Source organism: Ambystoma mexicanum, chromosome 6p (genome assembly GCF_040938575.1).
Source record: "Ambystoma mexicanum isolate Mex_15411 chromosome 6p, UKY_AmexF1_1, whole genome shotgun sequence".
Classification (NCBI taxonomy): Eukaryota; Metazoa; Chordata; class Amphibia; order Caudata; family Ambystomatidae; genus Ambystoma; species Ambystoma mexicanum.
The window spans coordinates 1,413,962,059-1,413,980,318 of record NC_090935.1 but is presented as its reverse complement, the minus strand read 5'-3'; the positions used below and the strand labels follow the sequence as shown (position 1 = coordinate 1,413,980,318).

At 45.5% G+C, this 18,260-nt stretch overlaps 1 protein-coding gene across 1 annotated transcript in view; it reads right to left on the bottom strand.

Moving 5' to 3' along the window:
- The window catches only part of NOA1 (nitric oxide associated 1), a 574,689-nt gene that overhangs the window by 369,682 nt on the left and 186,747 nt on the right, over nt 1-18,260 (bottom strand). The gene's annotated exons all lie outside the window — the stretch shown is intronic.

The window sequence follows — 18,260 nt, the reverse complement described above, 5'->3', positions numbered from 1 at the left end:
TACTGAGGGACCCTGCCTGCTGCTCAGCTAGTTATGACGAGATGGCCTAAAATTCTGCTCCTTGTCAATTCCTAATCAATAAATGAAGCCATTTGTGAGTTTATTTCCGGTCAATTCGAAGGACAGCTCCTCATGGGGTATGAAAACCAAACAGCAAAAGAAGGAAGTTACTCCTTGTTGCAGAAGATGAAAAAGCCCAAGTTACTCCTCAAACAAGAGACTGATCCAAAACGAAATGCATGTTTTTGGCCCATGACAAGCTCCAAAAGTGGCAAAATAGTATAAGTTATTCCCCATTCGGATTACAGTACTCTTAGTCCATAGCCCTTTCCTCTAAAAGTGTAAAATATTGTCCCAAGAATGCAACAAGAAAGGGCAACAGACTGTGCAGCAATATAAGAGACACTGGAGTGCATGCCTGCGCAGACACCTCCCTCCCACACCACCAACTGCCAGGATTAGAAGTGTCTTAATCAACATGGCGAGTAACTTGCACTTGTGCATCCCAACACCATCCCTCCCTATATTTGTGAGACTAGACAGCATGGAGGTAATTAGAGATGGCAGTAATAAAGAAGCTGTGACAAATGCAGTGAATTTGTCCCTTCTCCCCACTCTTTCTGCGCTAAGATGTTAATCCCGCTACACATAACACCCCCTATAGGACAGGGCAAGGGGAATCTCACGGGGGCAATCCTCAACTACCACCCTTTAGGGAACAAGGAATCCCCAAGTAAAGTATTTTCCACACTTCTCTTGAACTCAGACTCCCAAGTAGTGGTTGGATATATGGGGATTGAGCCATATCAAAATGTGTCGGGCCCTTTCAAAGGCAAGTGGCTTGGTTTCTAACCCAGTGTTATTTGCCCCCATACTTGGAGAGGAACCAATGGTTTATTCTCTCTTGTTCCAGGGTGGAACAGAAAGAAACCAATAAGAAGTCAGGAAGAGAGACAGCATCAGGGCGAGCTAGAGAAACCTGTGTGGGCACCGCAGAAGGAACGCCTCCCTTCACCGAGGAGTCTGGAGGTAGGACCACACAGAGAATGTGGTGGTTGGAGCAAATCCAAAGCCTATGGGCTGCTGCCAAGTCCAGGAAGGCGGAGAGCACAAGAAATTAGGAGCAGCCCAACGGACAGAGAAGCAAACCGCTGTCATAGTCGCACAGCAGCATCCACTGTCCCAACGTCGAAGTCCAGCCGGTGACAGGCAGGAGGAACCGACACTAAAGACCCGATCATGAAGATGGAGTCACGGTTCTGCAACGAGCAGAGGTGCCGCCCCTCCCGACGAGCCACACCACAGGAGCCCAGGTACAGGGCCGAACAAAAGAAGTGGTGAGGGCGGCCAGGTGCCAGAATAGGCTGACCCAGAGAGTACCCCACAAGGGGTGAATAGCGAGAGCTCAATCTTGTGAACTCTTTGAACTTACAAGAACATTTAGAACTTTGAACTGTATTAATAGGATGGGGCCTGAGAAAGAGAGAACCAAAGATACTATTGGGCTGAGCATCCACGACCAGCCACCACGAGACAAGTATAGTCTGAGTCAGCTTACTTAGGCAGAGTTTGTTATTTAGGTTATTATTGGTAGGGAGAGCATAGGATCTAATTGGTTTGGATGGAGGATGTCATTTTTGAGAGACATACAAACGAGCACTGGTTTGTTTTCTTTTTAAGCTTAGGGAACATCATTAGCATTGTAGTTTGTAGGGAAAGAGGAGGAATTCTTTTTCATTAAATAAAACTCTAAGTTGAACATGTACTCCTAGGTCTGTCTCCTATGTCCGACTTGCCACAGAGCGTAGTTCAACTAAACTGATTCTGCCCAATACAGACTAGCCACACAGAGGACCCAAACCAATGTCTGAAGCATCTTGATTGTAAAGGTCAATAGGTGTAACCCGGGTCGCAGCTTTGCAAATATATTTCAATGTAATATCCGAGGCACTGATAATGTGAGGAAGGATGAACAGAATACACGACTCAGAAACACAATTATACACTCATATCGAAGTAGCAGGGTTTGGAAGACTTGCACCTATTGGGCCAAATATTTTCCTAACAAAAATAGAAACGAGAAAACTATACTAGAAAGTGTCACAATGGGCTTACTAAAATTAATGACCCATTGAAGGGACCACCAATCCTTTTAGGTTTCCACACACTCCGGCATATAGCGCCAGCTCGCTTCTTGGCCAAATTCCTGCCATGAAGAATTTCCTCACCACTGGCTAAGGGTACATTTTAGCATAGTTATTTTCATCCTTATGCCATGTGTCATCCTCCATGGCCAGTAGCGATATCATGACACTCCTAACAGCACATTTTTCTTCCCCTCAGCCACAGGTACCTCTCTTGGGCCACGATTTCCTCAAATTACTCACTCTATGGCCCTTGTTAGGGGCTTGGATAAAACCTTGAGCAGACTTTCAGCTTTCTCTTTGGATCAATTCTTAACCAGTGTCAGATGTGGACCTCAGCATTATTTATACGGCTCTAGCTCTGCCCACTCATTCATTTCATCTTGCTGCGTCCCGACTCCAGTTTGCTAACCCTCTCTGTACAACTACCTGTAATGAACTCAAGGATTTTATACTGTGCCCGATTATTCAATAAAACTTGTGGTTAGTGCATATCCAACCCGAGCCTCCTGTCAATCTGTGATTGGCCTTGCTGTGCTTCCCTCTTGGGTTACTCGGGGGCATACGCTTCTTCCCTGATGACACGGCCCTTTCGAACACACGTCGCCTTGATTTGTACAAATCCTTTGTCAGCCAGTGACAGAGATTTTAAAATCTCTACCTGCAATCTTGAAGTCAGGAGAGGTGTTTGATAGTTCAAACGGCACAGCATCTGATACTCGCACCGGCTCCTGCACACTCTGTATCCAAGCTCCCAAGCATGTGCGAGCATGGCAGAGCTATCTGCAAGCAGATTCCCAGACTTTTGCAGGATTTCCATGTGGAACGCTGTGAACCCAAAATTGAGCTCAAAAGTCTAGCTCTAGGTACTTGCTCTGAGGATGCTGCCTCTCTGGTTATTTCGTTTTGGGGAGGTGGTGCAATCTTCTGAGGTCTGCCGGAAGGGTGGTGGTCTCATGGGTTTTTCCATATGAATGCCTAGACTCCTACCTCATCCCATTTGGGTTAACTGGAAGTACTGCGCTTTTTTTGTTGTGTAGGTTCTCCAGCTGGTGGTGGTGGCAGCGGCTCTTGGGGATGGCAATAGTTGATGCCATTTTTAAGATAAATAGCAGTTTCGCTAATAATCTTCCAAGTATGTGTTCTGTGCTAGATTGTTAATGGATGAGTAAGAATAGGTGTAGGAGCTGTGCAAGGGTACATTTTGAGCTTGAAAGTTCCTAGATCAGCAGAAAATGCAGTGCTGAACACTACGCAAAGCACAGACCCGTTCCGAACACGTCATCATGCCGTGCGCGACCGCGTGGTCACGTGACACTATCCAGAAAGTCTGCGATGAAGTCAGACATTCACGGACGATGACAAACACAAAAACAGTGAAAAAAATTGCAAAAGTTTGTAGAAGTGTTAAAAATGATGCTAGATTGTGGGGAATGGCAGTTTTTAAGATGAAACCTTTTGTAAATTGGACATAAATGTTGCTATATTGGGGTAAGTATGATATTGGTAAGGTGTAGGAAATTAGCATGCACTGGTTAAAAATCCATGAAATTCACTGAAAAAACTTTGTTAAAAGGGATGTTGCACTAATAAAAACCTATGAAATTAAATGAAAAAAGGTTGGGACTTTATGGATACAAGTAAAACTGAAAACCCCCAGAAATTCGCCATTCATGGTAAGCTAAGCAACCGTAACTCGCGCCACCACCGTGCACTGCTAAGACTAACACCCAGGACATGAAAGATGACGTCACTGATGACATCACATATTAAATTAGTTTTAATAAGCACCGTCTACAAGGGGTTGAGTTTATAATGTAGGAAACAAGAGGTTAGGGGTGGTTAAGAGACCTATCATAAACTACATAATGTATTAAAGAATGTACTCATGTAAACAAATCATTACATTCTAGTAATAGTGGAACCTAATCATACATGCGTATAAGCAATGGTTGCAGCATGCACCATAGAAGTACAATATTTTTAATCTGGTAATTTCCCATAGTAAAATAATAAATGCTACCTTATGAGAGTTTTGAGTAATGTTAAACATGGAATAAATAGGTAACAATTGAAAGCTTACCACCGTCCCACTGACTGCTTGTCACTAACCATTCTCGCATTGGGCGCATGCTGAACTGTGCATGCAGTACCAGGTAAACACAAAGCCATCATCCCGAGCAAGCGCATTGCTTTGCGTACAGTTATTTGGCTACCGGCTAAATACTGAGATATTTGCAGCAGAATGTTTTGCACTCTTTCATTTGAGGGGAAGACTAGATCCTCTTCCGTCTTTATGATAGCTTCTAAGAATGGTTTGGTTTTGCTTGGAACCAGACTTGTTTTTTTCCTCGCTGATCACAATTGGAACTGCAGATTGATTTTTCTTTGGGTGTTTTGCTTACAAATTTGAGAGGGTTCCCCTGTTATGAGCTAGTCGTCCAGAAAAGGGTAACGTGGGATTGATTCTCTGCGTAGGTGCGCCATCGCTACCACTAGTACCTTGGTGAATGCACTTGGAGGGGAGGCTATGCCGAAGGGTAGCACCTTGAATTGGAAGTGGTGATTAGCTATTTTGAAGCGCAGGAATCTACTGTGCGCTGGGAACATTTAAATATGAAAGCATGCACCCTTCAATCCAAGGTTGCCATCTAGTCCCCCTGTTTTAGCAGTGGGATTACTTCTTGTAGCGTTGACATGCAGAATTTATGTGGCTTGACATAGGTGCTCGCAAGGCGCATGTCTAGGACAGGGCGCATTGTTAGGTCTTTCTTTGGCACAAGGAAGTGCATTGAATAGATACCCTTGTTTACCTGGTTTGCTGGGATGATTTCTATGGCGTCCTTAAGCAGCAGTGCCTGGACTTCTAGCAGGATGTGCCGTTCTTCCTGCGTAATTTGTCTTGGCGGGTGGTTGGCTGGTGTTTGTAGTAGCTCTATGCAATAGCCCCCCGCCACGGTATAAAGTACCCACTCGTCCTATGTGATCCCCTCCCATGCATGGCTAAAATGAGAAATATGACCTCCTACTGGGGAGGCATGGGCAGGGACTTGTAGCGCGTCAGCATTGCTTAGGAGGGACTGCCACTGTGAAGAACCCCAGGATGAACTCTGTCCCTGGTTGTAGTTGGAGGACCGCTGGGAGTTCGGTCTTCTAAACCAGCGTGAATTAGAACCGCCTCTCTGCACAAATGGTTTGTGAATTGGCCCAGGGATTTGAGGGTGTCCTATTCCTCCTTAGTGCTCTTCAGAGCGTCCTCGACCGCTTTACAGAATAATGCGTTAAGGATGGCTTGGGTCTCCTACTTGAAACCCGATTGACATAACCATGCGTGACATTTAATGAGGGTGTTCATAGTGATAGTTTCGACAGTCAAAGTTCCTACATACAAAAGTTCCAACACAAAAGCAACGGAAAAAAAAGTTTCGAATGCATTTAAAAAAAATATATATTTTAATGGGGGGGTTCCCCCCTAACCCCCAGTTTCCTTTTTACATTTTTTTTCTATACAAAACTAAAATAAAACCTAAAACATGAAAAAAATTGCATTAGAAACTTTTTCATTCAAAAGTTTGTATTCAGAACTTTTGTATGTCGAAATTATTTTTTTGAAAGTATGACTGGACACCTAATGAGGGTACCCTCTGCCACAATCCGCCCCGCATTGTCTGCTCTGGCTAAATTATTTTTAAGGATGCAGCTTGCTACTTGTCTCTCTTCAGCAACTGTTTGCAAGAGCTGCATCTTTGGGGGTTCTGGGACGGAGTTTAATTGCTGTGACATTTCGTCCCACTTGTGACAATTGTAACTGGACAGTAGTGTAGTGTTGTTGGCTATTTTCACTTGGTAGGCGGCTGAGGAAGCCACTTTCCTGCCTAAGGTGTACATCTTTTTGCTCTCCTTGTCAGGAGGGGCCTCGGTGGAGGGTGTGCCTGCTCTCTTTCTTGTGGTGGTCACTACAAGAGAGTCAGACTTTAGCTGCCCCCTAATGTACAATGGGTCTGATTGGGCTGGCATAAATATTTTCTCAATGTGTGGATTGACTGCCCTTGTCAGACTGGGGGTAAGCAAAGAAGGCTGAATCCACCTATGGACAGATTGGAGCAGTGGGATGAACGGTGCTGCATATCTCTAATCCCCAAGGATGTCCTCTACGTAGTCTTTATCGACTTGAGCCTCCTGGGTATCGATCTGAAAGTGTTCTGCAGCTTTTAGAAGATGACTTTCATTCTGCAGTTGGTTGTCTACAGGAGAATCAGCCACTGGTTGGTCGGTATGGTCTGAGGATTGGATGATGTATACATCACCGTCGTCATAGTAATGATCTGCATCCTCCATGTCCCCTTGGTCTCCTTGGTACGTTAATAAGCCAGGGTCGTGGGAACCTTGAGTGTCGTCATAGTATAGGTTATCAGACACAGTTTGATAGGTAGATGTACTAAGTTGAATTAGGCGCAGGCGGGCTCTTTTGGCGTCAGGTTGCTTGCTAGCCGCTTAGCCTTCATGGGGCCCATGGAGGTTGGAAAGGTGCTGTGGGTATTGATCTAGAAAAATCAACAAAACTAGACATTCTTTTCATAACCCTATCAAACTGTTCTGGGATCCATTGGGATGATGGTAACACTATGGGGGCAGGTGCAGGCAAAGGCTTTGGAGCAGGGGGATGCCTGCCGTGCATTGCCTTTGAAAGGCTGTACTTAGTGGCAGAGTAGCCCCTATCCTTTCAACTTTGCGATTTTGAGGGTAGGTGCGTCGAGGATTTAGAGTTTTTCGATGTCTTTGCCTTTAGGAGCATGTCCCAAGATGTGTTTTTTAATGGGTTCACTCATTTTTGAATTTTTTGCAGGAGCCGTCGACGCGTCTTTCGACGTGTGTTCGCAGGAACCCGAGGGCTTTCCCGATTTTGTCGCAGTGTCAGAAACTAACGCTGACACCCGTTTCGGGGGTCTGTCATGTGGGGATTGCAAACGTGATGGCCCAGAGGACAGGGATTTTTCAGACCTTCCCTTCGACACTGCGTGTGGCTTATCAGTCAACGACGTGGTCGACTGTCGATCATGGGGGGTGTGTTTAGTGTGGCATACAGTGGAAGTGCTTGAGCCACCGGGTGTCATCTACGTACCAGGACCGCCGGCCTGGCTGTTGGAGTCGGGGGCTCGCACGCAGGAATCCATCGAGTCCCGATCACCCTCAGCGTCACTTAGGACGCCAACATCGCTGGAGGCTCACTCGACGTCCATGGCGGCCTAGGCCTGCATGGTGTGGTGGGCCCAGCTTTTCGTTTTCCGGTCCTTTAATGTTTTTGGCCAAAACAGTTTGCAGGACTTGCACTGTTCCTCGGAGTGGGCCCTAGGAGGCAAAGGTTACACACTCTGTAAAACCTTCCATGGAAACTTCCTGTTACAGGAAGGACAGAATTTAAAAAGGTGTATTTTCCATAGTGTGGAAGGATGGGAGCATGGCAAAATAAAAGGAAGTATAAGGGAATATTGTTGTAATGTCCTTCTTGGAAGATGATGTCACTCACAGTGGAATGTGTGATGTCAGTGTGGAGTGTTGGGGGTTTGTTGTTATCTGAATGTCCAGGGGTGGCAGCCCTGGTGCCCTGAGGTGCAGATCAGGGACATACCAGTGTTCACCGACTACACAATTACCTGGCATGTACTAGAAGCAGAATAAACCTTACAGTAACACCTGCTGGCTCAGGTTGGTGCTTGCTTTAGGAACCAAGATATTTTAAATGTGCATTCTCTAAATGAGATGTATTAGGACCTCCCCCCACGCTCCCTACTGTACAGGGCAGAGGCACGTTGAGACCTAGGTAGGCCGCAGACAAAGTTCATTGAGAAGGGGGTCGCCGTCTTCAACAAATGGTCTTGTCCTCGAAAGCCGTTATCGAAGGTCTTGCGGTGTACGGATGCCGAAAGGACAGAAACAAAGTCTAACTTTAAACTTTTTTCTAAGTATTGGAGTCATCCAGAAGGAACTCTGCAATATGAGTCAGACTAAGATGGCGGAAAAAACCTATCCGAGCGACACGTGAAGGACCATTGGTACAGTGGACGTCACACTAGGGATAGTATTACTGGCACGCCTGTCGACTGCCCTTTTCGAAAACAAAAAAAGTAATACTCTGCGGCTACCACTAGATATCAGCTAAAATATAAATATATATATAATTAAATAGTTTTTCTTCCAACAAGAAGGCTCGACCCAAAGAGAAAAAGAAAATAAATGTGGTACTTACAGAAAACACAAATTAACATGTGCACACATCAGGATGGTGCAAAAATATCAGGTTTATTGAATCCAGTTTATAGGATAAAAGTCAGGCAGACAGACAGGGCTACAACCCTGCTAAGCAACACCAAAATGTGTTCCACCCTAACCGGGGGTTCATATCAACAACATTCCTGTATGAGCTTTAGAGTAAATAAAGTTGCATTGAGCATTCACATACATTCACATACATCACAATGCTATCACATAATAAATATTGAGAAGGGACCACATGCCCAGCATGGTTCAAAATACACACAAATGCAGCGGCCATTATTAGACTCTCAACATAAAAATAAATGGAGAGCGCACAGTAATACAATTGGTACAAATCCTAATTTAAATGCAGGTGTATGTAATGTGTACAGCAACTTGTAAAAAGATAACGAAAAGAATATTAACACTTAAATTAGTAAGTATAAGCCAAATTTATAAACGGGATTGCAGCCATAAATAGGCCTCCACTCCACAAAGGCGGGCAGGTAAAGGATAGTAGAAGGCAATCACACAATAAGCCCAAACGGGCAGCCATATGGTTGTTAGCCCTCAATATGACTAATCCGATGAAGCACTTGTAACATTCATACAGCACAAGAGGGTATATAAGAATATTAAATACATCCACCTTAAAGCCGTAATGAACTGACAGTTTTGTGAAACATCGCTCAGCCTCAAAAATGATTTAGGTTACCAACAATAATGTCCAAGTGATACACTAGTGCAGAATAGTGAAAAACAGATAAAGTTAAAATTAACAATTATTAAAACTCATCATAGCAATGCATTTTAATTCATAGAGGGTTCAGCAAAAGAAATGGACAGACATGTTTGTTGTAAAATCAACTAATTCCAGAAACGCATAACTCATTATCAAGATTATGCCCTCTTGGTTGTAGAGTATGTAAATGCATAATCAGTCCGACTTCAAGTTGGCAACGTTTTAAAGTTCAACTCCCTTTCCTCACATGCTCCGGAACATAGGCCAGACCCCTCAAAAAAAGATAAATGATCTGGATTGCTCCCATGAAACCCTGCAAAATGCTAGGCTGCTGGATAATTGACATTTTAAAGGGCACAGTAGCGTTTGAAAATTCAGAGCATAAAATTACAGATTGTAGATTACTGTGAAGTATCGGGAGTAAGACTCAGATACAGAGGCATCGTGTTGATTGCTATAAACTTTTATTAAAAGAAATGGGTTGAAGAAAAGCCTGTTTTTCCCTAACTGTATGAGGGGTTTCCCTGCCTCAACAAAACTAACTACAGTCTCCGTCAAGATGTCCAACGTAGTCTTCCGTCCTATGTCCAAAACCCTACGTTGACCCTCACACACTAAACCTATCAAAGTGCAAAAGGGCTTAATGCTCTCTATCTGCCACTTGCAGCTGTAATTCACAAGTTAAACTCAAAGTTCCAAAAGGGTGTCAAAGAAATAAACAACCAAATGTTTTCCTTCCCCCAAGTTTCCTAGTTCTTTCAGTCTCATAAGCGCCAAGAGGGTGTGTGTCTCCTCTCAGCCTTTTCTCCACCTACAAATTGATGGTAAGGATTTTGTACCAAGAGATTGTCCTTTCTTCTCCTTACACTCTCTTCCTTCCAAAGGACTGGTTTCCCTTAGTCTAGATTTTACACATTCACAAAGTTTCTTTACTTTCTCCTCTGGCTTGCTTTCTGCACAATTCAGGTGTGAGTCTCCTAACGAATGAACAATAAAAGGCCTGGTGTACTCTCCTGCTAGGACTTGGTTACAACGCAACTATTTGTATTTTGGGTACGGTCCCAGACTTGCACTCGAATTGCCTGGTATACTCTTGTGCCAGGACTTTATCAGAATTCTTTATTTTCTATATTTGGGTGCAGGACCCAGATTGCATTCAAGGAGCCCGGTATACTCTCTCCTGCCAGGATTTTGCCAATGTTGTAACAATGTCATATGTTCATAATCTTTCCCATTAAAATAATAGGGCTTTGCCCGCCTTTCCTTCACAACTTCACATGCTTGCCAGGTTCCCCCAGCTCGGGTTCTCCCAGGCTTTCCAATTACTTTCAATTGGCGTGCAGTGTACGCCTCAAAGCACACTTGTGTCCCAATCTCACTGTGTGGGCTCACCAGTCTCTCCTGGCTGCTTCTGCGTTCTCCGCAATCTGCACGTTGCCCAGCGGTAAGCTTCGTCTTCTGGCGAAGTAGGCTCCCTGGTCCTCACATTGCAGCGGCTCTCCCAGTAGAGCGTCTTTTGATCCTTACTTCTGCATAGTGGGCCTCTAATCTCAAAGCCTCCTCTTCCGATACTGCCAGGATCTGACCTGCTCGCATTGCAGCGGCTGTCCCAGTAGAGGGTCTCTTGCTCCTTACTTCTGGGCAGTGAACCTCTGGTCTCAAAGCCTCCTCTTCCGATAATGCCCGGATCTGACCTGCACTCCGGTCTGCTTGGCATCCATCCATTTTGCCAACCGGCCTATTCCCTAATGGGCGAGGATGAAAGCAAGCTGCATGCAAAATACTATTGGTGGAAGTAGGCTTACGGTAACGTTTACTGACAAGGTTACCTTCCACCACCTGAAAATTGAGAATCAAGAAAAAACATTTCTGTCATACTGTATGTAAGAGTAAGCTGTAAACTCAGATCATTGAAATGAAACAAAGACACATATTCCTGGAGCTGTTCTGATGTATCGCCCCAAATAATGAAGAGGTCGTCAATATAACTCAATTCAATCCTATGAACTGGGTTCAATAAACCTGATATTTTTGCACCTTCCTGGCATGTGTACAAGTTCATTTGTGTTTTCTGTCATTACCAAATTCATTTTCTTGTTGGTGCTCAGAGCGCTCTGTGTTAATATATATGCTATAATTTTTTTGATGACATTACTGACCTGTGATTTTTAAATGCTTAAGTGTGTTCATAAAGGCTTAATAAAGAACATTATTTTTATATACTTACTAACTGGAAGTACTGGTGCTGTTCTGTGTGGACCAACTATAGCCCTAGACCACTTTCAGACTTTTCCTGAGACTGAGCCCTGACAGCTCATATACACTACCTTCATTGAGTTTTGGTAAACCTCTCAGTGTCTTCCATGTTTACCATATATAGGGTTGCCTCCAAAAATCCCCCCACTCCTCCCTGCATCCCAGTGGCTGATTTTAACAATCCATCTAAACACAGACCACCACCTGGTCTTTATGGAAAAGTGCTCCATGGCTGTAAAAAGTTGAGATCCCTAACCAGGAGCGAAGATTTCACTCAAAAGATGGCATAAAGTGGAATCATTAGGCTCCTATGACTGATGAATGTGTTTGACATAAATCACTACGTGCTAGATGAGATATGACATACTGTTCAGAGCACAATAACAATCTCATTCATGTATTCACATATTCTGGGAGTTAAATCCATTGTGGCCTGTGTGATGAATCCAATGGTGTCATCACCCCTTTTGCCGGTGGTGACCTCTCCCAATGTGGCCAGGGGATGACAGCCGCTACCTGATCCTGTACCTGGGGCGGGTATATGCGAGAGGATCACATGGGGAGAGGCTGCCCTTGGGAGGGAGCCATGACATCATTGGACAAGACATGTTATCCACCTTTTTTTAAAAAAGAATTGTATTTGCATATTTGTCAAATACAACAAACTCCCCCTCCACCGCCACCTCCCTCCTTGATCTCCCTCCCCACACTACAGCAAACAGGATCAAGCAAAACAATTCCATCCAAACGTTCCCTCTCAGTTTCTCAGTCACCCCATAACATCCCTGACCTAAGAAACCTCCAATGGTGGCAGATCTCCCATCTGTCTGCGAGGCGAAGCCCCTCTCCCATGTCTTGCCCCCCGCTCCTCCCCCCACCCTCCCCTGCTCCTCCCTGGACCTGCCAGACCTGGCCTCAGAGGACATCTGACAATATCGCCCCCATGGTCTAACGAGCTTGGTCAGACCAAGCCCAACAGCTGCAGTCTCCGAGGGCACCAGGCAGCTCTTGAATCGTTTGAGGAAATCCAGAATTATGTCCCATTCCAAAAAGAATTTTCAGTGGTCCCACTGAATTGAGTAGGTTACCCATCTAGCGTCACAAAGTTCTACACCTTTCCCACCCATTCGTGCTCTGAAGGGGCACATTTCTGCTTCCATTTATGTGCCACCAGCTGCATTGCTACTACAATCAGGCTCACGTAAGCCTTTTGTCAAATCGTTGAGGGTAGGTTCCCCAGAACGACTCATGCCCAATATAGCCCCTCCCACATTCCTGGGAGCCGAAAACCTTAGATATGCCTGTACAGACCAAACCCCAAAAAGGCTGTATTATTGAGCATTCCTACCAAATGTGTTTCCAGGATCCCAACTTCTAGCAACCCTTCCAGCACAGCGCAGACATGCGAGGGTAGTACCTGTGTAACTTCTCCGGTGTGAGGTGCCATTGAATCATTACCTTGACCTACATCTGCTGCACCTGGATGGCCCGTGTAAGTTTGAGGATATTTGCCCACAGCTGAACCCACTGCTCCTCCTCAAACTGATGTCCCACCACGGATTCCCATCAGGTCATGTAGGGCCATTCTGGGGTCCGTGGTCCCTCAGCCACAATTTTGTACAGTGCTCCCACCAGATGTTTGTTGCTAGAATCTGTCGTGACATTTCTCAAAGGGAGTGAGGGCCCTAGTTGCTGCGGTTCTGATGGGTTAAAGATACAATGTCTTAGTTGTAAGTATCGTTATCTCTCACCTTCCCCTAACCCAAAATCTTGCTTTCATTGGTCAAAGAATGTAACTTTGCTCCCATCAAATATATCCCTTAGCTTATGGCATCCCGCCTCTTCCCACTTGGTAAACGCTCTCCTATCTTCCCCAGTGTAAACTGAGGGTTCCCAAACAGGGGTGATCGCAGGGATCCATTTGCCAAATCAGAGTATCCCAAGAGTATCCCCCCCAGCAGGGCTGTTATCGGACTACAACTTCAAGTGGCCTGCCCACCACCGCCCTGTCCATCTGGCACCAGATTCTATCGAGTTTGCCCAGAAACCATTCCCGAACCACCCTGATTTGAGCCACTAAATAGTAAAGACGAAAGTTAATCACTCCCAACCCCCTTTGCATTTAGGAGCCATAAGTAATTTCATGGACGCTCTGTGTTTTTTTGTGATTCCACAGGAAAGCCTCCACATGCTTTGAAAGCTCAGAGTAACTGCCACTGGACGGGCCATGAAGTGATACAATATCTTGGGGGGCTCACCATTTTCAGCACGTTGATCCTTCCCAGCCATAATATGGATAGAGGACCCCATTCGGATAACAGCTGTCTCACCTCCTCCAATAAGGGCCTGATATAGAGAGTCCATAGAGATATAGAGAATTGACTTGGCTTTTAAAATCACTAAGAAAAAACTTTTTCGGACTCTGCATATTCATCAAGAACTGATTTGCCTTTTAATGTCATTGAGAACACTCTTCCAAACTTTCAATATAAGTTATCAGAAACATACTACCGTTACCTTAAGTCCAAGAATAATGGTATGAAAAAGATGGACCGAGTAATGTGGATCACAGAAGGACAAGAGCACACGCTGCGCTGTAGTGGTTGGAAGAATAAACCTGAGGCCAAGAAATTGAAACCAGTGAAGCAGCTGAAAAGAAAATGCTGGCTGAGGAGCACTGCTTTTCTCGGTGCGGCTAGAAGGGAGTCAGTGGAGCCAACCGGTTCACAGACACATGAGCAGGGAACAGATTGCTGCAGAGAGGATGACAGCAGCAGATGCAAGGCTTCTAGGCGTTAGCCAGCACTATGAAGCAACCTTCACATCACTTAAGCCCGGAAAGACATGGAATAGACGAGCGGGAGCTGCGAGACATGGAGAAGCCAAAAACTAGCAGAAACAGTGCAAGGGAGCGGCGCGCCATAGTGCTGCCGCAGGTTTGCAGAAGAAGCAACATGTGCCAACAAGAACCGGTGAGTGCACCCAAGAGAAGCAGGGACACCTGGGCGTATAGGCAACACTGTCAAAACCAAATCTTAAATGAAATACATGAAGAACAAGTAAATGAATCCCTTATGAAAAGCCAAATGGAATAAGCATAATAGACTATCACGTTTGTGAGTGTATGCAGAACACCTGTCAGAGAAGCCTAGGCAGGATAGTATATCAGTCGGATTCAAGGGAATACCAAACAAATAAGCGACTGTCGAGTTTTTGAGTGTGCACAGAGCACACATGAGAAACGCATTGGCAGGAGAGTATACCAGGTGAATGCAGGTTACAAGTATGTGCATAAAAGAAAGTCCTGGCAGGAGAGTATACCAGGCAGTTGCAAGTGTGTTCATGCAAGAAAGCCCTGGCAGGAGATTACACCAGGCATCATCAAGATGAACAGTGTGTAATATATATTACCCAAGGAAATCCTGATAAGGATATATCAGGACTAGCCAAAGGCTATGGGAACATATTAAAGAGGAGAGAAAACCTGTCAGGAGAGTACACCACGTAGCCTAACAAGATGAAGAAAAAAAACACCAAGTGGTTTTGTGTACCAGTTCTGTTGTTGATCAAGAGAAAATTAAGGAACTGATATTCTTGAATATAAAACAGAGTGAAGAGAAATCCAGGGGAAGGGAATTGGAACTTTTGTGTTGGAGGTACGCATTTCCTTTTTTTGAGCATTTGTACGCTACTAAACGCCAAAGACATTTTCCTTTTTCACCTTAGAGTTGATTTATAGAGTGTGAGGGCGAGAATAGTACTTTGGATGGTTTTGCTTTGGACATTGACATTTTCAGACCCTTAGTTTTGGTTTTAGGTAGGGAAACACCTCTTAAAGTAGGGACAGAGAGGTATGTTCTAACCCCCTTTTATTTTAATAAAAGTATTTGATCAAAACCATGAACCCCTTATGTGCAAGTCTCATTCCTGGCTCCTCACACCTGAAAGACGTGAAGGTTTTTGGCAGACAAACCAAGACCACAATAGGCCAACTCGCAAGGTGCCAGATTGATCGGGACTTAGAATGTGGAATGGGGAGGGGGCACAAGCGGCAAAGAACTTGTTGGCTTAACTCGGGTGCGCCGGTCTCCGAAACACAGCTTTATCTGCTCTACTCCTGCAGGGGGACTGTATACTTGTTCAGAGTGAGCTCTGCAGATCAGTGAAAGTGCTGGAAGCATGGGGACAGATCCTTGAGCTGCTGGAACCAGAGAGCGACCTATTGTGGCAGGCTGAGGTTGCGCCGGTGAAGTGTCTGCAGCTCCATGCCTATACAGGCTTGTAGGGCTGGCAGATCGGCTCTCTGCTCCCTAAGTGAGATGTGGTCTCAGAGCGTAGCCTTGCGTCGCTCTGAGGAGGGTTCTTCATCGTGAGGTTGAGAGGCTGCCTGCTGCCGCATAGGCAGCCATTGCCTCTGAAGGCCCGGACCCGATGGGGATTGCTGTGATGGGTAGGCATACAGGCTGCCATTGTTGGTGTGCGAATGTCCCCTAGCCTCTGTGGTACAGCTGAGCAGGGTTGTTTTGGATGCCCTTAGTCTGCTGTGCTGTGATAATCGCAGGCCCTGGTTAGTAGGTTGCCCTACAGGATGCCGCTGGGTTCCTCCATTGTGGGCTCCCATGCCTGGCACCACTGGTAGGTCGTTCCATGTGGATTATATGCTTGGCTTTGTTGATGCATTAAAGACACCCACCTGATTTGGGGCTCATGCCTCATCCTTCGTAATGTGCTAGTGACTTTCTGAGAAAAGTACAGAGGTATCCACCACGAGAAGCTGTGAGACTCCACGATAATATTGTTGCCTGGCTTTGCAGCTGGGCAGGGGTATTGTCTCAGCTGCTAACGTGCAGTGCACAACCTGGATCCAGTGTACCGCTCCAACACATAGCTTAAATTGCCATGACTAGGGGGGCTGGCAAAAAACAAGGTCCTTGGACTTCTAGACAAACACTCTTGCAATGGTTCCCCCCACTATGACTGCTGTGAGACCCGTCCTTTGTCAAGATGTCCAAAGCAAAAATGCCATGTGTCCAAAACCCTATTCTAGCCCTCACATACTAAAAGTGACTAAGGTGTTACGGGTAACGTCTTTGGCCTTGTTCAAATGAAAGGTGTAAATCCAACACAAAAGTTCCCAAAGGATAGTATTCACAGTTCCAGGGAATGGCTCCCTTGCCCAGGTTTCTGTTCTCCAATACGATAGATCAACATGACAATCAAAGTACCTTATAGCCCAAGAGGATATCTCGTTCCTCTTGATGTTGAAATCCACTTCTAGGAATAATGTCTCTCTTTCACGGGTCTTTACAAACATTCACAATCCTAAGGATATGAGTCTTCCTTGGGATTCTTTATTCAACAAAACAACTTGGACTGGCTCCAGCCTCACAGGACACCTGGTATACTCCTCTGCAGGGTCTTCCTACAATTAATGCAATTTGACTAACAAACTTATCTTTCCCTGGTATACTTTTTCTGCCAGGCCTTTTCCATGTGGTTCTCTTTACATTCGCAAACTTCGCTTTGCCCGGTATACTCTCCTGCCAAGGCTTTCTCGTGTGATTCACTTTTACACACTTGGAAACTTGACCGTTCTTATTTCTTACATTCACTTCTGGTATTCTTCCTTTTCAAATATTGGATCTGAAATCCCTCATTCACTTTGCTTGCTCTCTACATTCCTTAATTGCGTTGCCGAAGGGCCCTGGTGTCACAGCTTCACTTCCTAGGACTCACCGGCTTTTCGTGGTGCTCTGTGGTCCTCTTGCGGAAAACATGAAGAAGCTCTCTGGCGTCCCGTCTCCACTTCATAGGCTCACCGGTTTCACCTAGCGGCTTCCACATCCTTTGCGGCTACCGATTTGCTGTTGAGCCCCTCTCCGTGTTCAGGCGGTGTTTGAACGGCCCTCAGGTTCCTGTGGTCGTCAGGAAGACTGCTTCCCTCTATGATCCCAGGACATCCATGCCTCCTCTGGGGCTCAGCAGTCCCTCGGTCGGCACGAGAGGATGAGGCTCCTTCCGACAGCATCTCTCTGCTCCATGCTGGTTTGGAGTTTTAAGTGTCCCAGCACCTATCATGCGCTTGCAACCACTAAAGGGCGTCATGGGCTTCTCTGCTTCCTTGATCTTCATTGCTCCGTTCAGCCTCCTCGTCCCAGTGTTTCCATACAACTGGGAATAATTGGCAGTTTTTGGTTTTTCATTTCCAGAATACTGAAAGATGTTATTAGCAGGTTTATGGTTGACTGAAGGGGTCTACCACATCATGCCATAAAGGCATGAGGAATTAAGGAGATATCCCTAAAAGGGAAAGGGGGATACGGGATTTCATCCGATGCCGGGTCATCCCCCTGAGGGTCGCCTCCGTTCATGTGGTCCTCCCTCATATAGCCACCCTCAGGATCAGTTAGCAGCTGCTGCCCCCCCGTGCCAGATGGGAAGAGGGTACCCCAGGAAAGAAGTGACAACACCATTGGATTCATCACAATATGCGGACGTCACTTCTTGGAAATCTCCCCAGTTTTCACCAGAGTTTTTAGGGAAGAGAGTCCACAGATCACTGCTACCCATGCCTAAGCCTGGAGTTCCCCTGCGCTATAATTGCAATACTACTAAATTATAGAGATAGAGACTTGATCCTTAGGCTTTTGAGGAAGTACTACAGTATGAATCTAGTAAGGTGTTGATATACCCAGACTTCTGTCCGGCGGTCCAGGCGGCACTCATTAACTTTGATCCTATTAAGCGGTTCCTACATGAGCCTCAAATCACTTATGTCATTTCCTGCAAAACTAAGGATTCAACACAGGGGCCGTGCACACTTGTTTGCATCTCTGAGCAAAGCGAGATCCAATATTGAAGTT